The following is a 21,054-nucleotide window of genomic DNA, read 5'->3' as shown; positions in this document are numbered from 1 at the left end:
GACACGATGATCTTGAAGGTCTCTTCCAATCTGGTTTATTCTATTCTATTAACAGTCTCAACTATTTTGCTATCTACTAGTACAAGCAATTCAATAAAACACTTTCTACTATCATTTGTACGAAAGGGACCATACAAAGTAAAAGGCTACTGTGCTACTTGCCATGGGCCACACAAGGCATATAAAATTCCTCTGCTTCTTGGGATTAATTTTAAATACCTGTAGCTCTGTTTTAAACTTTCATGACCTACACAAATGAGTGATTCAGCAGCTTAGTTATTCATCTTATTTTGGATCTGAATAAAAGTGAAGTTTAGTGACTTATAGCCATGCAGCAGTTAGTTCCAATTTTACATTTCAGGTTTTTCCCTTATTATCCACAAATGGTAACACTCCAGACACACTCCAGCAAGAAAGACATTCTGCAGCAAAATGTAATGAACACTGCTGTTTATGAAAATTCACTGATTTACTAATCCCTTGGCACTTGAAGGCAGGACTTCTCAATATTATGCACTAATGTAAACTGCATTAGCTGAGCTACTCAATCATGTGCCCACACCCTGGAGACAGCCCAGAAAAAATATTCTTTTCTTTCAACTCTCAGTTAAAAAATAAATAAAAAATAAACCCCCCAAAAAATCTCCAACCCACACATTCTAAAACATTTCTGTAATACTCATCTGACACATTTTGAAGTAGCTGATATTAGATGAGGCCGCAATGTATATAAATTTATGTATATAATAAAACCAAAGAGTATAAGTAGACATTATTGGTAGATTGCAACTGTGAGTACTTTACTGCATATGAGATTAAAAACATCTCAGCATTGGATCATAGATAGTTATAATCAAACCCTGACCTTTTTAAAATTCCAAGCATCTATGAAAACCAATTCCTTTCCAAACACAACAGCCTTTATAAGGTGTTATAAATGTAACCTTAATAGAAAATGTGGCTCGAAAATGTTTCTTCAGTCACTCCACCTTGATTTTGGGGCTTTTATTTCCCAATGGAACTCTTATTTCTCAGTGGAAAAACACGCAGAATCAATACAGCACCAGTTATACCACTTCTCCTGCAACACCAACCACTGGCTTACTGGTGTGAACCAGAGGAAACAGACAGACTGCTGCTGGACACCCATCTCCATGATACCTTCTTCTTGTGTCCAAGTTTTGAGCGATGAACTGCCCAGGGCAAAAGATATTTTACTCTTTCCCATGGAGTAAGATAAAAATGCTCCACACTGATTGGATATTCACAAGTATATACAAAAGGTATCACAGTATCACTTAGGTTGGAAAGGACCTCGAGGATCATCGAGTCCAACCTATCAACACAGACCCCATGACTAGACCATGGCACCAAGTGCCACGTCCAATCTCCCCTTGAACGCCTCCAGGGTCGATGACTCAACCACCTCCCTGGGCAACTTGTTCCAATGATGAATGACTCGCTCGGTGAAGAACTTCCTCCTCACCTCGAGTCTAAACCTCCCCTGGCGCAGCTTGAGACTGTGTCCCCTTGTTCTGGTGCTGGTTGCCTGGGAGAAGAGGCCAACCCCTTTCTGGCTACAACCACCTTTCAGGTAGTTGTAGAGGGCAATCAGGTCACCCCTGAGCCTCCTCTTCTCCATTCAGGTAGAAGGAATACATTTGCAAACTAGGCTCAGTCCTTCACCAGGGCCTTGCAGAAACCTCCATCCCGCTCAGCCTCGGAATGCCCAAGAAGAGCCAGGCTGCCCCTGCGCCCCAGAGCAGGTACACCACAGGCTTCTACAGGCTCTGTGGTGTAGCTTGAAATTTCCTGCCAGCCAAAGCCAAGAGAAAACCATGTCCCTGCCAAACCATAAGTCACACACTTTTCCTGAGATGGAGAGAGAAGAGAGGGATTGGCTGTACACCTTCTTTAACAATTTAGTGAGATACAGGAAATGGAATAGAATAACGAACTGCCCATCCCCCTGAGACTTTCTACCCCTTGGAGGAGTTTTCTTTATGCTTATACCAATTAACTCTTAACTTTCCTTATCCTACAGCATTCTGATTCCCAGCCTCTTCTCTAGTTCTGTTTAAATCTCCTCTCCAGCCTGCAGGAAAGCTCAGATCCCTTCAAGCACAACCAAGCAAGAAGTCAAGGAGGTCAACTTTGCTATTTGAAAGGACGCAGAAGGCAGTGTGATGTATTTGTGAATGGGATTATTTCACATTTGGCTGTAGGATCTGACCCCACTGCAGTTTTATACAGGCCCTTTCACTGCTGATTTAACACCATCAAGTTTCACACAAGGCTTTTTCTGCTCTCCCACACATTAGCTTCCCCTTGCTACCTTTCATATGGGCAGTCACTCCAAGTCACTGTTACAGCAGACCCAGTTTTCACCAAGGTCCACCTTCTCAAATAGCCCATCAATAGGCAGGATCACTGCAGAGGCAATACGCTCAGATCTTTGAAAAGACCATCTCATCCACATCTCCACAGCAAACTTTACCAAAGAATGTCAAGATCAGCACTAACAGACTCCTAAAGGGACCACACCACGAAATTCATTGTCAAAGGTTCACTGCTGTGAGATAGGGCCTCAATGGGACAGCCTCAGGGATGCACTGGCAGTGGGTTCAACACCTGCTTGGTATTCGAGTTCAGAGGCACAGAGAGAATACTTATAGTACTTCTGCAATAATTCATTATCTGACAAACACCAAAGATACTGCCACTCCTCCTTCCAAGTTGTGACAACTGCCATTTCTAATTTTCTTATTCTTTCATGAAGTTTAAATTATATTCCTTCGCTGCAATAACAGCAATGTGTTGTTTGTCAAAACTCTGACTTTAAAAAAAAAAAAAACACACAGAAAAGACTGGGAAATAATGCAGCAATCTGCACACCTGCAAAACCTTTCTGAAGTATCAGAGTTTGCTTCACATGTACATAATCATGAAAACACGTGCAGCCTTCTCCAGACATCATTTTAAGGGAAAACATTTCTTTATTCCTGCTTGGCTTCATGTATCCTCAACTTCCATATTTTATAGCCCATTACATTTTTTAAGAACCTACAGCAGTCAATATGCCAAGGAACCAAAATCCAGAACTGCACACCAAGGTGCCACTAAGTGTGGCTGTGGTTAGGGGGTGGAATTGCATTAATTCTTCCTCAGTCTTGTGCAGAGCTGGTGTGTACACACTTACAGGCGTGTTACAGCTGTGTAACACAGTGGGGAATACTTCTCAAGTGGAACCTCTGATGAACCCCAGACCCCCTGCCTGTAGGTAGGCCCTTTTCTCTGGGGCATAAGTGGGACTGACCAAAGGTCTTGGAACAGAAAAGGCAGATGGTAAAATATAGATACCATGTACTTACACAGAAATATCTTCTCAACCATATGGGCCAGACAGTCATTATTCTTAATAAGCATTTATAGAAGAGCTATACAATGGGCAGGAGTTCCCCTGGTGCCCAAATTCCTACTAATTAGTATATCTGCATAGATGGAGAACACTGATGATAACAATTCCCTGGCAACAGATAGCATAATTAATCCAGGTGAAAAGTACTGTTTTTAAATATGTGCACAATGAGTTTTATAAAAACTGGGCAGAGGGTACTGGAGAACTGGGGCATTCCCCTCTTTTTTATAATTTACAGTCCATAATTATCCACTTCTAATTATTTTTAATAAGATTTCCATTCATTCTAGACACTCTTCTTAAAAGCTCCAAATTTTAGAAGAGAAGTATTTTGGAAATACACCACTGGAAATAGTTGTGCAGGACTAAACCATCGGAGCAGCTATGATAAAGTATGGAATGCTAAGTGTTCTCCACAAGTACATCAACCTGCTCCTCCTGCAGATGCTGAGAGCATAGGCAGCTGACAGGGGGAATGGCTGAGCATCAAGCAGCATCCAGTCAGTCCAAGAAGGCCATAGAGCTTAGCTTTCCAGACAACATAAATCACTGTGAAGAGCTTTAAGATGTGAACTTGCCAACAAAGTGAACTTGCAGGATGCCAGCCAAATCCTGGGCAGCATCAAAACAAGCGTGGCCAGCAGATTAAGAGAGGGGATTCTGCCATTCTGCCAAGGTCTCACCTGCAGTACTGTATCTAGCTCTAGGGCCCTCAACACAAGGACCCAGACCTATTGGAGAGGACCCAGAGGGACCCACCAAAAGGACCAGAGGGATAGAGCAGTTCTACTATGAAGATAGGCTGAGAGAGTTGAGGCTGTTCAGCCTGGAGAAGAGAAGGCTCCAGGTAGACCTTAGAGTGGCCTTCGAGTACCTGAGGGGGGCCAGTGGAAGCTAAAACCTGAAGACTGGGTTAAAAAGACTAAGAAACGCCACTACCCATGCTTTGGTGATGTTCTCAGGGTAGAGCCTCTGCTCACAGAAAGATAAAGGACAAAGTAAAGGGATAGTAAGTGAGGAAAATATAGGTTGGTCTCTTCTCCCAGGCAACCAGCACCAGAACAAGAGGATACAGTCTCAAGCTGCACCAGGGAAGGTTTAGGCTGGATGTCAGGAAGAAGTTCTTCACAGAGAGAGTGATTGGCCATTGGAAGGGATTGCCCAGGGAGGTGTTGGAGTCTCCATCACTGGAGGTGTTTAAGAAGAGACTGGATGAGGCACTTGGTGCCATGGTTTAGTTGATAAGATGGTGTTGAGTGATAGGTTTGACTTGATGATCTCGAAGGTCTTCTCCAACCTGGTCTGGTCTGGTCTGGTCTGGTCTATTCTATTCTATTCTATTCCTCTAAGGACAAAGAGAAGACACTACCACCCGAGCATGGTAAGTCCTGCAGTGGGCAGACTGCTAACCCATGGTCCCAGGTTGGGACTAAACACATTTGAGCAGAAAGAGCAAGGTCTGAGTTGTTCTTTTCTTTCAATCCCTACACTGCTGAAATAGAGAAAATTGAAAATAGAACACCAATTATTCGAAGGTGGAAGTGTTCAAACATCAAATTGTACTCTAAAAATATCCTGAGGTCAGCTTCACAATACTGGTAGATCATCACTACCTTTTTGGCAGATGTTTTACTCATGTTATTCTGAATTTAGAGTGGTTACATATTTCTGAAGAGTCTGTCACTGAAATCCTAGCAGACCTACACCTTTACATACATTTTCTTAAGCTTCAGCACAAAGGATAAAACCACATCTTTCAAGACATTAAAAAAGCTGAGAATGTATATCCTGGGGATGACTGCGCTGGCAATGACATGTTTCTTTTGAAATCCACTAAGGGTTGTGGCAGGGAGCATGCTGTATTCTGCTGTTCAATGGCTGAGGAGAGATTTAAACTTGGAAATTTGGTCACTGTTGCCATAAAAGTTATCATGCTGTGATTTTTGTGAAGCAGAATTATGGTAACATGGAAAAACATCAGTTACAGACGCACATACGCTGTATGTATATTTTACATCCAAATATAAGCATCTGCTGCTACAATGTTAGCCCACACTTTACAACTGGAGATTTTTAGAAACAAATGTTTTTACACATAACTAATCATTTAACAAGGCCTCAAAAAATGTGTCCCTTAATAGATTTAATTAACAGGTTAATGACGTGCATAGCATGCGTGCTCTCAAAAGCAAAGATTTTCACATGATGCTTGTCTCTGTTTCACAGAAGCAGCTTTTTGTAGAGTATCTCTGCTAATGTAATTACACATCTGGTACTTCTGCTGCTTTCAATTGCAGAGGTATTTATAAACAGTGCCACTAATTGACACAAGAGTACCTAGCCATTTTCTAATGTTTTACACTACAAATAAAGCTATTTGCATGAAAATTCAACTGGAAAGATTCTGTTTTGTAGCCTTGAGTGGTTCTAGTGAATATATAAAATGATCATTTAGCCTGTAAAATAAATCTAATACACTATTGCCATGGCTGCCTGGAAACCTGCACAAAGCATGCCTCAAGTTCACTTTGATATAAAGGGGTCAAGTACAAATTTTCAGACAGTGTTAAATTAAACATCAGCACTGGTAATCATCTTTCTTCCACGGTGTCACCAACATGGCGAAAACTAATGTTTTAAAATATCATTTCTTGGCGATGCTCATTCATCATCCTCACTGTAGCCAGAAAATTATCAAAAACCAGGGAATAATGGAAATTCCACATTATCTCTACCAGTATTGTCAAGAAAATGCAGTGGTTATTAATTTAAATATGCTTCAAAGAATAATCACAACTTCAAACATGATTCAAGAAGATAAAAAGCCATTCCTGCCTCAAGCCGCTTCCAGTTCAATTTAGGTTCATCATGATAGTATCTGAAATCTCCCAACTTACTAAATATTGACAGAAGATGCTGCTGCCCTAAGCGTTTCATCAAAGGAATGGATGGGTCCAAGTCCTGACAAGGTGTTACTGAAAGATGTTACCAAAGTAACCTTTGAGCACCTGCGCACTCAAGTTCAGGGATGCCTGTATGGGAGAAAAGACAATCTGAGACAAGTGTTCCTTTTAGCTCCATATTTGAAGGCACATCCAATTAAGAAAAATTATAAAATATTTAATAAAAGGAAAAGAGTATGTGCCCAACTTTGCTGTCAAATGTATATACATACACACACACACATATATAAATATACACACCAGGAGATATTCCTGTCCAAATTATCCCTTTCACTCATGTTTTTGAATCGACCCAGGATTTTAGACCCAGCCTTTACCCAATGCAACAGAAGCATATGTAAAATGTCATGACTGCCATATCATGGCTTCAGAAACACTGAAGCCAGTTCTCAATCCTTCTCTGAGGAGACCCTTCCAGCATCTTAGATGTCACAATGGAGGCTCTGGATACTTTTGAAGATGACACGAGACAGGCAATGGACTAATCACTGAAATCTGCTCATCTAATTACTCCAATCACCCCGACAATAATCTGGGCAAGCAAAATGAGGAGTGATTTTTAGGGATAGGGTATTAAAAACATTTAGCTAATTCTTCTGAACCACAGATTTCAAAGGGCTTTTAATTTTGCTGCTTTTATATGAGTAAGCTGTTTCCATATGAGCCAGCTCATTAGCATGCCCCAGCTGGTTCATTAACCAGTACATGAAGATTCACTATCACCATAAAAAAAACAAATACTACAGAAAGAGCTTTCTTGAGAAACAGAATGGGCTACCTGGCTTCTCCCAGAAGGAAATCTACCTCACAGCCTTCAGCCCAGGCAGATTTAAAGAATGACAAAGTTCTCAGAACAGCTAATGTGCATCTACCCACAAACTATAGTGTTAAAAATCTGCCTGCACCCCCAATTGATGGAAGACAGTCAGCTGTAGATAAATCAGACTGGTAGTTCTGTGGAATAAGAAAAATCGTTTCTTCTACTAAGGATAGTGAAATAACTGCTCTTAATTGAGTTTTAATTCCACTGGGCATTCTTTAATTCAATCAAGCCACTTGGAATTAGTCTTCCATTAGAAATGCCTATTCCTTTTGTAGGAATCCCATAATACACATTATTCTGAATATTCTGAAGTAAATAAAGCCAATTTGGTTTGAAATCCTTTTAACAGCAAGCCATATATTTTATACATACAAACAGAAATGACTGGGGGAATGGCAAAAATCAATGAAGAAAAGGGAGCTAAGAAAATGTAATCCATATTAATTACATATTTAACACATTTACAGTCTGTCCTGTCTGAAGTCCAGAGATTCAAGACATTCCTCATCTTTGACAATTGTCCTTAAATGACTCAAAATCTTTCTCAGACGCTGAAGAAAGATTTTAGTTTACATCAACTCTTGGTATTTCTGCAGATATATAGAAAGTGGGTTCCAAAGAGCATAAACAGAATGCACGTACATGGCTAATAACATGCACAATCTTCAAGAGTTGGAAAAGCAAACAAAAGAATTTAGATTTTGTTGAAGAATATTTACTGTTCTCAAGATGTGTTTTTAAAAAACTCTTTCTTACACTGATACTGATATGTTAAATTTAAACTGTTTCTACGTCACTCCTTTAAGAATGAAGGGAAAACATCTCCTAGACCTCTGCGCTTAGTCACTAAGAAGGTAATGTAAGCACGTTTGTCATAGATTATTCTACTTAAAGGTCTCAAACAGCTCCATCAGTCAAATCAGTTAGGTTTATTGTCCCACCACTCTTCCCAAACCATTTCACTGCACCATCTTCTCATTCTCCTAAGTATTCTAACTTAAACCAATAAAACAATCTTGACAGGCAAACTAAGCAACTAAATACTTTCCTACATTAAGTTTTACACATTATTAACGATTACTGAGCCAACATTTCCATTTATCTACATTTGCCTAGTTACAATTGTTGCTGCCCAAAGAATATTCCCCTGATAATGACAGATGTGTGACCACATACCATAGCCACATGATAGCCTTATTTGTTTCTACATTCAATCAGTTTCTACCAGGCTACGAAAGCAGAAGCTTCCCACCGTGTCTCCAGACAGCCTTGCATCAAACTCAGCAACAGTATAAAATACTCTGTATGCTCCTAAAATAAGTTTCTCCAACAGCATCATGTTCAGGACATTTTTCTGGATCACATTTCCCAGGATCTTCTTTGCCCTTTAGGACAGTTTCCCACAGGATCCTAGTTCCTTGGAAAGGTTAAAGTCTGTGCTCCCAAGACCCATGAACAAGATTAATCTTCAACTTTCCTTCCTCTCTTCCCTCAGGATCTTAAACTTCATCATCCTGTAGATCAACTCTAACTCCCTGTGGCCAAGAATACTGATTGCCACATTCCTGACTGGAATAACCTGTATCTGTGAATCACCTACCTAGCAGATCACCACCTTAGAAGGCCTGTCTATCACCTGTGTACAAAGGATGTTGTATCATAGAATCAGAGTCCTTCAGGTTGGAAAAAGTCTTTCAGATCATCAAGTCCAACCTGTAACCCAGCACTGACAAGTACACCACTAAACCATGTCACTAAACACTATCTCTCCATGTCTACACAACACATGGATGGTGACTCAAGAGAGTCAATGGGATGGAGGCTAACACTGAAGATTCTATCACTACTGCTAACTCACCAGTGGTTTGTTAGAGAAATGTGCACCTGAAGCTGGACAAAACTGCTCAGGGGAGTAAAACATAAAAACAAAAAGTCTAACATGGCAACCTGGATCAATGAAGAAAGAGAATAGTGTAAAACTGATAGGAAATAAATGTGACTCCATGTGGTTCCTACAGTGGGGAATAAGAAACCATGAATATGAACATCGTATTTGTCCTGGGAAAAGACTCCAGAGATTGACAACCCACCACTAGGATGAAACCACCAACCTTAGGGCATAGAGGAGCAAGGCCAAAGTAACACCAGGAAAGTTGTACAAGCTGAGAATTCTGTGTGTAACTTTACATTACTCTTCTTTCTTTTTCTGTAGCAATTAGAGCTGAACCAGTAATTAGACTCAGGATATACTGGAGGTGTCTTTCCCCCTCCCAAGAATAAGGAGAGAAAATTTACCTTAAGACAGACACACTTTGACTTCTATGAGCAATGGACTCTTTTCTCAGTCCATACAGTTCCATGGATTTTCATTCCTGCAGATGCAATCCCAAGTCCTATCGCTACTGCAATTAAACAAGACAGAGGATCACCTTCTCCCAAAGCAGACCAAGCAGAGCACTCTGCCAGAACACTGCTAAAAACACAAGTGCCTGCTGTAATGCAATATATTCAAAGAGCTCTGTTTCAGGAATAAATCAGCTTCATACATTTGGGTAAGTAGAAAGAAAGATGCTTTGCATCAGCCTCCTTAGAAAGATTCTTCACATTTATAAGGTGCTGCAATGCCTTAGGAAAACAGGTTCACTACAGCTCTTTGATGGCAAAGTTCTGAATCTCAGGTATTGCAATAGGCCTTATTAATTTAATTTCACATCCAATATGTGGAGAACACTGTGCATGGCAAAGATACTTATGATAGAGGCTGATTTTTAAGTCCCAACTAATCAGAGTAATTTATCAACTCTTCCCCATATTAAGGTTGCACCTAAAGCCCTTCTCGAGTTTCATGTGTTCATGAACCCATCCCTAACAAGTCTGTAGGGTTTGCTTTACATAAATAATTCACAGGCAAACAGATTTCCCCATCGAGACTTCAGCAAGGCTCAGAAATACCTTTCTATGGCCACCTTAAAAAAACCCTCCTAAATCAACAATTATAATGAAACTGCTTATATAAGCTACATTAAAATATTAATTCAATATCAAGTATATGGATAAATGGCACACAGCAGTAGCAACAGCCTGTGTCATCTGACCCCCAAGGATTACAGCATTCAACAGCTGGACCATTAGAACAAGTCACTAGGTGCCAATCACACTGATAAAACATAGTGGGGGTTACGGATCACGATGCACATCCTGTGCCCCAGGGAAGGAGAACAACAGCTGCTACTTCCTGCAAAAGCCTCATGTTTCCTCTCTTCAGGGGATTCAAGCCCCAGACAAATGAATTGGTTGGGCAGGCAGGAGAATTCATTCATTTCTTTGAGTGTACTTTTACATATGCATTTGCTAGCTCAAGGAGAAAAAATGTTTTTACAAGACCAACTGTGCTCCCTTACCACATCCATATTGTCCACTCAGGGGCTATGAGTGTCAGGACCCAAAGTCACTTGAAAGAAGTACTCATGGCACGTTCCAAAGGAGAAGATAAGGGGCCAAATTCTGGTCTCAATTATGCCAGCATCAATTCAAAGCAAGCAGACCGAGTCCACATTCCTACTCTGCTCCTCATTTATCTCTGTCCTACATTTTGGATGCCAAGCCAATTGCTTAAGTTTCATTGACGAACTTCAGTTTGCCAAGAGACATTTTAAGCAATGTCTTTGAATTTCAAAATGGCTATCAGACTGTTAAATAATTTAAGATGTCACAGGAAAGAAGCCAGTATTGACTGGGACTCACTTCCAACTGAAGTCTAATCCATATCACAATAACAATGTAAATTATTGCTAAGGAGTGGCTAGCTGTTGTGGTCAGATCACACGGCAGGCAGGCAGGCAGGCAAGCTCCACCAATGAGCAAACTGTGAGAGAGACTGGAAATGTGCTGCTTATGTAAATGCAGCTGTTTGAAGTCAGAGATGTGGGCCTGTATTTCACTGATAAAATGAGTAAAATAGAGAGAGACACTGCGTAAGCAATTAAATTTAACTTTTTAATCAATAAAAGGAAAACTGGGACCTAAATCCACTTTATAGGATTTAGGAATCAAAGTCTTCCTGCAACTCAAAGACAGCTGTAATGCCCATTTAACCAGAGGGGAACTTATTGTGAGACAAAAATGTCACATTCTATCTTGATATAACACACAACAGAGTCGACTGTCATTGATGGCAATGATGTTCCTGATCTTTAGTTCTGGTTGGCATTCTCTGTAAATACAGCTATGCTTGAAACAGTTTTGATGGCAGCATCTCACAAGACTTTGGCAGGTAAGCCCGCCTGCCCTTGTTAACGTTTTGGATTTGCTTTGTGTAAGTCTGCCATTTTTTCAGTGATTCCAGAAACATGAAGCACATTTTGCCTTTTAACTTGAACTTCATTGCAAAAGAAACCCACAAAGTTGGCAGAATCTGGGCTGGTACCAAGGTGTCCATAGCTGTAAAGCATCAATTTTTCCACCTTTTCCTATGAGAAGTCAAACACTGTGTCAGAAGAGCAATTTTGATTTCACTACTGTCTGACAGACAGAAAGATTGAGTGGGCTCTTTCTCTCCTCACTGTTTCCCTATGTTGCCACTCAAACATGGCACAACCTACAACAAAACAGCAACTCCTCTTCACAAAATGTCTCCAAAAAGTCAGTAATTTCTACAAGCATTGCTTATGCCAAACTTAAACTCCATTTAACTGTTTTGTAAAGTACAAACCAGAGCAGGGTAGATGTAGGGGAGACATAAGGAGATTGCTCAGAGATGTGGTGGAGGCCCCATTCCTGGAGACATTCAAGGTCAGACTTGACAGTGCTTTGAGCAATCTGATCTAATTGGAGATGTCCCTGCTCGCTGCACAGGGGTTGGACAAAACAACCTTTGAGGATCCCTTCCAATCTGATGCATTTTATGATTCTGTATTTTTCCATATGAAAAGAAACTGAGAACATAGGACATGTATATAAATACAGATTCAGATCTTTTACTGACACAAAAATAACTGAAAAATAAATGTATTACATGTAGTCAAGGCTGTGATGGCCATGCTTCACTATAAAAAGCACAAAACGACTACCATCTGCAAGGCCTTTGATAGTTCACTAATTAATGATCAAGAATGCATTTGCTTCAGCATAATTTTATGCTTTTATATGGATATCATATTTGATTATAATTATCACAGACTGTAGAAGTTTATTAGGGCCAATCATTTCTTAATGCAATTGAAATCCCAAGGGAACAATATGAAGTAATTTTTAGCGGTGAAAACTATGCGAGCTTATAGCCAAAAGGGAGCCTAGTAGTCCACAGCAATTATTCCAAAATATAAAATTAAAACAAACTGCATTAATTTTGCAACAGATTTTTGTGAATACTTGAGTTAAAACAATCAGCAGGTGTTAGAAGCTGCAGAATGAGCTCCTTCAGATTCCTCCTAGTTCCTTCTGCACTGACCTCTTTGGGAAAGGGATTATGCAGCCTTTTTCTCCTCCTGCATGAAATTGCCCACTCTCAAAATAGCTCTCTGGGCTATTGCCTCTGCTTCCCAACCTTGTTAACACAATACCTCTAATTCTTTGTCTTTCACAATGCTGTGACACTTCTTATTAAAATAAGTCTAAAACCCATTTGTCCACAACACAAATAATTATTTGTTCTTTCACCCAAAGGTATTAACATGAAGATTGGAGGGCAGAAAGAATGAGAAGCCTCTATGAGTGGATTCTATGTACATACATCCTATCCTGCTCTTTTATACATTTTTAGAATACTGTCACCTCAGAACTGGTAAAATGAATTATTCTCTTTCCCATTCTGTCATTCTCTCTATTGTCATCCTAAAAGTGTTCCTTTTCTTTCTCTGCCCAGACAAGAGCCTTTCAGGTTTTAGTATGCTCTTTACCCCAAGACCTACTTAAGAAAAGTAATACATAGCACACTGATGGGTGCCAGAATGTGATTTATTTCCCATTTCACAGTTTCCCCACAGTATCCCTGGAGAACCCAAGTAATCACTGTGAGAACATCTCATCACTGCCACTGTTTTAGTCCCATTTGCTCCCCCTTTAGAGCGCCTTTTGATTTAACATGTTGCATTTAACTAAGATAATATCATAGTGTTCTAAAAAACAATGAATTTTGATAAATAAATCTCTAGCAAGTCAGTCATTGAATGGCTGATTACATAGCTGTTTCCAAACAATACAGACACCTAACACCATTTTCACATCTGTTTAAGCATTTTGTAGTTCCACTGAACAAGACTCAGTATCTGATATGCCATAAAAACCTGGAGAGAAACAAAAAGTAGTTCAAAGGAGATAGTGTAAATTTTTTAACAAGCACAGGCTTAAGAAAACAGAATTATTGAGGCTGGAAAAGACCTTTGAGATCCAACTCTTCAGACAGAGCTCACAATCCTACCACTACTGCTAAGTAAACTACTACCACTAAAACCACATCCCTAAGCACCACATTCACACATCTTTTAAACACCTTCAGGAATGGTGACTCCACCACCGCCCTGGACAGCCTCTTTCAGTGCCTGATGACCCTTTCTATGAAGAGATTTTTCCTAATGTCCAACCTGAAGCTCTCTTGGCGCAAGTGGAGCCTATTTCCTCTTGTCCTGTCACTTGTTGCATGTGAGAAGATGATCTGTACAGAAAGGAAAGGCAGATCAAGGAAACACTAGCCAGCACCAAAGAGGCAAAGAGCCTCTTTTTCCAGGCATCTACATCAATGTTGGAAAGCAGCAGCTTCTGTGAGGACCTTTACACCATGGCCTTACACCTGCAGTATACAGACAGCAGGTGTGCAGCACCAGGACAGCTTCATTGCTGTCCGCTGCCGAGTGGAACCCAGGAGGAGAATCACCAAAGTGGAAGAAGGCTGACATAAATACGAATCAGCTTCCTCTGACTGTTCTGTGAATTACATAAGAGAAATATCATATCAGTAAACCATGACTGGCAGTGGACTGTTTTCCTAAGTATGCTTAATAGTACAGAATATATGCATTTCTTCTTCTGTCAATATTCCACTGCGATAGCTTTTTTTCCCGAGGCTTAGAGAAATCCTTCCTCCTCTAATCCTGTTTTCCAGTGACAACTTAAGAACTGAAATGGCAACAATTTCCCGTTTCTAGTGCTAATTCACAAATTGCCAGTTGATTTCTGCCTCCCCGCACCCCCTTCTCCCCGTTCAGCCAAGCTCAGTATTCTGCCAAGCATGCATCTGAACTGGTCAGCATGGGGGCTGCTCAAGGGGTAGCATGAATGGGGAGAAAATGGTGGGGAATCACTTGTTTAAAAACCATATGTTTGCTGATTTTTACTTCTCTTCTTTGAAAAGAATACGAGAGTCATCTTAGATCAAGACCACTTAGCTCAAGGTAGGGATGCTTAAGTCTCTCCATACCCAGGGGATACCCAAGGTTTTGCACCTTAGTTTTACAGAACAGCAGTCCTCTGCAGTTTGCAATACACAAATAGCTCTTTTATTTCAAACACCCACCCAAAAACCACCCCCAAAAACCAAAACCCAAACCACTAAGCAAAGACTTCCACTAACAAATCAGCATTGCCTGTGTTTGTCAATTTATTTGTGACAGCTAGCAATCCCAACAAGCCCATGCGTTCACATCTGGAACAACCACTGCTGTGTTGTTAATTACGCTGCTTGTAAATGATGAACTGCAGCAAATTATAAAGCCTTTTAATGATAAAATATTGCAGCACTAATAAATTAGCAAACTATTGTGAAGAGATCTAGGAACAGGATACACACCTTTCAGATGTCATACATCAGGTAATTCTGTATGGCAAGCATTTTAATGGCAAGTAAAGTATGTTTTTTTTGTTGTTGTTGTTTTTTTTCAGTGACTGGTGCCAGTTCCAAGCCACAATACTATTTCATCCAGAAACAGAATACTATACAGGCTGAGTCAATGCCTGTGAAAGTCACTGGAACACTTAGATATATTTGTTCTGTATTTTTAGGATTAAAAAAAGAAACGAAAAATCTATACCAGCAGTATGACTCAATGTCAATTAAACATTAACGCCTCAGGCATTTTCCTTCTGGTTTGATACTCAATTCCACAAATAGAAGTTCAAAGGGAAGGGTTTTTTCAAGGCTGCAGTTGGGCATATAATGCGTTCTCTATGAAATGGAAATCACTTGATCACCTTGTATTAGTGACTAGTGTAGAAACCAAAATGAACTTGGTGTTTTCAAAAGGAAAAAATATTATGTTTAAACATCCTACATAGATATTCATCTATGCATCCTACTGTTTATTACCCAGCAGCTTCACAGTACTTGTTCTACATATTTTCTGTAAACTGCCTTATGTGAGAGTGCAGACACCTACAGAGGAGAAATCACACATAACTGATGTTCATTTGCTAGGTGTAAGCACCTAAAGACACGCCTTTGACATTAAAGATCAGGCTTGATGGGGATCTGAGCAACCTTGTGTAGTTAAAATATGTCCCTGCTTACTGCAGGGAAGTTGGACTATATGATCTTTAAAGGTCCCTTCCAACCCAACACATTCTATGATTTAATAGGTATCTGTGACACTTCTGTAAGAGCTAAACACTGCTGCTAGGAGGATGGGGTGAGTACATACAAGCACTGACTGGTCATGAAGGGCCCTAAAGGGATGAGCCCTTCCCAATTAATGGAGAGCAGCAGGTTTCTCCAGCAACAAACTGGGAGCACCCAGGTCATGCCTGTACACAGATCTTCTCCCCAGAGAAGCTCTTTTCACTGATACAGACATAGATGAAGTTCAAGCTAGTCTTCCTGAACAGCCCTGCATTTTCCAGACGGTTTAGGAGGAATCTGTACCTTTAAGTCACTCCCAATTTAGGGTACAATTTTTAAACACCACTTTGTGGGCATCAAGCATATAAATCCTTACTTTTAAGGAGGTGTATTCCATTAATTACCTGAAATGTTTTAAAGCCTCTAGTAATCTGTGATACTTAGATGCTGAAATGGTCTAGTGAGTCATAAAAGACTGCAAATTGTGAAGGTTCATGGGAATAAGAGATAGAAAAGACTTAATTCACTACAAGATGGTAAATAAGGCTAAAAAGGAAAAGCAAAAACCTGCACATCTTCAGAGATTCACAGAATGGTTTGTGTGGGAAGGGATCTTAAAGATCATCTAGTTCCAAAACCCCTACCACAGGCAGGGACACTCTCTGGTAGACCAGGTTGCTCAAGGTCTCATCCAACCCATCCTTGAACACCTCCAAGGAGAGAGCACCCACAACCTCCCCAGGCAACCTGTTCCAGAGTTTCACCACCCGCACTATAAAGAATTTCTTCATAATATCTACTCTAATTCTTCCCTCCTCAAGGTTCAATCCATTCTCTCTAGTTCTATCACTACAAACCCTTTTTAAAAGTCCCTTACAGTTTTCTCATGTGAAAAGCTGCTATAAAGTCACCCCAGAGCCTTCTTTTCTGCAGGCTGAACAGTCACAACTCTTCCACTGTGAATACTGTTCTCACAGAAGCACAGCTATCAGATCACACTGAATCTGGGTTTCAAATGAGAATTTCACATCTGCAATTTCTCCATTATCCATCTACACCAAATTTTAAGTTTCTAATTAAATAGCAAACATTTCATCAACAGTCCTGCCAAGGCAGTGCTATTCTCAGTCTAGCTTTGCCCCTCAAAAAAATATAAATTACACTAAGGTTCAACTGTTCCTAAATATTTCTGTCCCAATCATGTAAGAAATATTATAACCTGAGAAATCAACTGGGTGCACCAGAAGAGCAAAATCCTTGACTCATCAGCTTAAATTGATTCTTTTCTCCTTCATATGTATAATCTTTTAAGCCTTATATTCAATATTTTTCCACACCCTATAATGTGTTTGTAAGACATACAACCCCTAAATCAATCTCTACTCTTTCCCATTAATTTCTCTCAAGTACAGGGTAACAAATATCTCATTCTAACCCAGGACCCTGGGAAAAGGGTCCTGTAAGGCCACGGCTGCAGCTGACTGCCTCAAACTGAAAACATCTCTGCCAGCTTCAACAAAAATATGAGCCATCCACCTCTTTCATTTTAGCAATACTTGCTTCCCTTAGACAAAAAAAATAATTACACAACATTCTTTCCAGCCTGAATATGTTTGTCTTTCCCACTACCAACATTGTACACGCTCCTAGTTTCCTCCGTGTTATTTCTGGACAGACAATAACACACTCAAGGTTCTCACTAGCTTTGGTGGATGTCAACATAAGCAAAGGTCTCCTCTGTCACTCCAGTGAAGTACAGAAGTTGTGGTGAGACCAGTACACCTGGAGTACTGTGTCCAGTTTGGGGCTTCCCAATGCGAAAGGTACAGGGATATGCTAGAGAGAGTCCAATGGAGAGCCACGAGGATGATTAGGGAACTTGAGCATCTCCCCTATGAAGAAAGGCTGAGAGACCTGGAGCTGTTTAGTCTTGCAAATAGAAGAATGAGAGGGGATCTAATCAATGTGTATAAATATCTGAGGGGTGGGTGTCAAGTGGAGGAAGCTAATCTCTTTTCAGTGGTGCACAGTAATAAGACAAGGAACAACAGGTACGAGCTTGAACATAGAAGGTTTTACCTCAACATGTGAAACTTCCTTACAGTGAGGGTGACAGAGCGCTGGAACAGGCTGCCCAGGGAGGTTGTGGAGTCACCTTCTCTGGTGACTTTCAAAACCCACCTGGATGCATTCCTGTGCAGACTACCCTAGGTGATCCTGCTTTGGCAGGGGAGTTGGACTCGATCTCTGGAGGTCCCTTCCAACCTCTAACATTCTGTGATTCCCTACCAAGAGAACAAATTCCTGTGGGGAAAAGAATTTGCACTTGACTTTCAGGAGTTTGCATCCCCCACGCAACAGACTCAGACTGAATTTACAAAAGAACAGACTCAGACTGAATTTACAACATACACCAGTCATCTACCTTAAGAACAAAATTCCTTGAAAATATTATGGTAAGGTAATAGTTGTGTTCAAGTAAATTTATAATTATAAGAGAACCAAGATGTCAACAAATACTTAATGACAAACATATTTGGATTGCTGTTTAGACTTTTCTGATAGCAAGAAATGACCACCAAAACTCTTTTTAACCAAAAATGTATGAAAACTAGCACCATGCAGCAGGAAGTAACCTCATCCCCAAAATGGGTTGAGAAGCCTTTGAATGTTCATTTTTCTCTTATTTCACTCGATCCCAAATTCTATTGCAATGGGAGGTGTCACAAGAGGAAATAGGAACTTTTTCTAATTGGTCTTCTGATCCTAGAAGCTGTTTTCAAAGTGTGGAGAGTTTTGTCAGACATCATTTTTATGTATTATACTTTCATCATTTAAGAAGGTCTTGAATGTTGTGAGGATCGTTTTTACACAACGAAGAGTGTTAGGCAAAGCTTTTTATCTTTGTTGCTATTAAATGTCCTTTTATTGCTATATCAATCAACTAAATGATTTCCACAGTCAGGTGTAAAAATAGCATGTTGGTAGAGTGGGGAAAGCTGACAGTGGGTAAGAATATAATCTGTTTACATCTTTGGACTTGATGACTTATCTTGCTGGTGAGGCATTTTCTAAGGCTTTCATTATTGTAGTGACTGGAAGACAAAATGAAAATGAGTTGAGATTGTCTGGTGTGCATATGACTCCTTGAATATATTGAAAACCAAACTGCTACAGTGCAAAAAAAAAAGGCCCCATAAAACCAGTGTTAAAAAACTTTTGGACATTTTAACTGTTGGATATGGAGAAGAGGGATAATCCAGAATAATTTGGGAACTAAGGAGAGCAGAACTGTGCTGATGGAAGGGAACCAAAAAGACGATGGAAGGAGGACATAAGAGTAAGATTCTGCCTATAATTTTAGTAAAAGAAAACATGGATTTTTAGTTAAAGACTTTAGACATCAAATCTGACATACATAATTACAGCTTTTTCACGCTAATACTATGGCCCAGCATTGCTTCCCTTTAAGCAGTTTGGCACTTGTCACTGACTTCAAGCTGAAGCACAATCAGTTTCTTTTATTAGACATGGCTGCCTTCTTTCCCAAAACCTGAAGGTTCAGCAAAACGTAGCCAAATGCCACTTATTAATGCACTCCATGAAACATTACAGTACAGAGCAAAGAAAAAATGAAGTCAGGTGCATTTCTTTACCAAACGGCATTATGCAAAGCACTGCATTTATAAACGCACAAGGAAGGCAGCAGTTTGAAACAGATGGGTTGCTGCTTACAAAAGTTTACTACAGATGGAAAATACTTTGCCACATCACACTTTGATCAAAACTTTCCACAAAATACACAAATAATTTCCTGTCATTTTATTGCTCTGTTCTTAACAGAAGTTATTTTTGCAATTATTTTGCAGTGTCAGAGGATTCTATAAAGAAATGTCCTGCGTATACTAAGAATACACACCTCTGTTACCAGCTTCCCTTCCCACAAAGGGAAGAACCTCCAGGATTGTCCATACTCTGACCTGGTGATGTCTGTGAAGCGTGCACCAACAGCCCCATTGGTAGAACAAGGTCTTCATTCTGGGATAAGTGCACCTCATAATGGGGGGACTGGCCTTAGAACATCTACACTATGGAACTAGATCTTTCAAAAAACTGTTCCCTTGATGTAGAGCACTGGATAAGGTGATTAGGAGCTCTGAAGCATGCAAAGCCCAGCTGCTCCTCGCAATGCAGAAAAAGCCCTCTTTAGTCTATTTTACAAGCCATTCTTTTTCATATCTCTTTCCCTCATATATATCACAGACTCCATGTTGCTCTTCATCAAGCATTTTTCTTTAAGCCTACCACTTTCATCTGTAAATTTTACTGTATATAAAAGTTTCCTGTACTTCACTGTACAGTTATTTTGTACTTGATTTTATCTTTGACTAGATAGGTTGTCAGGAAAATTTTAGACAGAGCACCTGCTTTATAAATGAATTAACAAATAGCAATAGCTTTGGAAGATCACAGATAAAACAGTAAAATAAGAGACTCAGAGGTCCACAGTTCTTTTACTCCTCCTGAAGGCAACTCGTGCTCTTCAGGCAGTGGTTCAACAGACTGTTTGTACATCTCTGAAGTATGAAGGACTAAACGTCTGCCTTTATTTCCTGGGTTTTAATGTCACGGAAACAGAGCTAGCATGTGCTTGTATTACAAAACTCTTGCAAAATTGCTGAACTTCAGGTTGTATCAAAAGAAAATGCACTCCAGCAGGCAGCATCCCACCATAGTAATTCCCAGCATTTTATCACACTCCTGATAAAACAATTCTACAAAAGTTTGTAATACGGTACTATTTGTATTAAAACACCTCACCACGGCACAGAAGCACACATTACTCTCTTGAAAGTTCAAAACTCAAGGCCACATGAAACTACCCGTTAGCTCCAAATTATTCTGCCAGCTGAAAGAGCACAGTAGATTCAGACTTACTGAGAGATTCAGTAGAAGTATTAAAGGTGTGAAAAAAGTGAGCAATATTTCCACATCGCTATCACTTGGGAGATATGAGTCAAGCGTCACAGACTGCTTTGTGGGGAAAGTATGACAAAGCAGTGAAACAGGGTAATTTTATTGAGTTCCTCCAGGAGCAGAGGCAAAGTCATGTGAGAGACGGACATCTCCACCCAACAGACCATCACAAACGCCTGAGAACAGAGAGGTGTGCTAGTATCAGAAATGGGTAGAAACACAGAGGTCCTCTCTCCCTCCATCCTTCCAACTATAGAAACAACTCCCAGAGGCTGGAAATAACATTACCCTCCTGAAGCACATGGCAAGGCAGTGGAAGCTTTGA

The 21,054-nt window shown here is 40.1% G+C and overlaps 1 protein-coding gene across 1 annotated transcript in view; it reads right to left on the bottom strand.

Annotated features, from left to right (window-relative positions):
- The window catches only part of THSD7B (thrombospondin type 1 domain containing 7B), a 304,792-nt gene that overhangs the window by 249,207 nt on the left and 34,531 nt on the right, over nucleotides 1-21,054 (bottom strand). The window lies entirely within an intron of this gene.

The sequence above is a fragment of the Melanerpes formicivorus genome, unplaced genomic scaffold (assembly GCF_026170545.1).
Source record: "Melanerpes formicivorus ecotype bairdi unplaced genomic scaffold, bMelFor1.0.p_v2 SCAF_5, whole genome shotgun sequence".
Taxonomy (NCBI): domain Eukaryota; kingdom Metazoa; phylum Chordata; class Aves; order Piciformes; family Picidae; genus Melanerpes; species Melanerpes formicivorus.
Note: the sequence above shows the minus strand (reverse complement) of the source record. Positions and strands in the feature narration are given on the sequence as shown.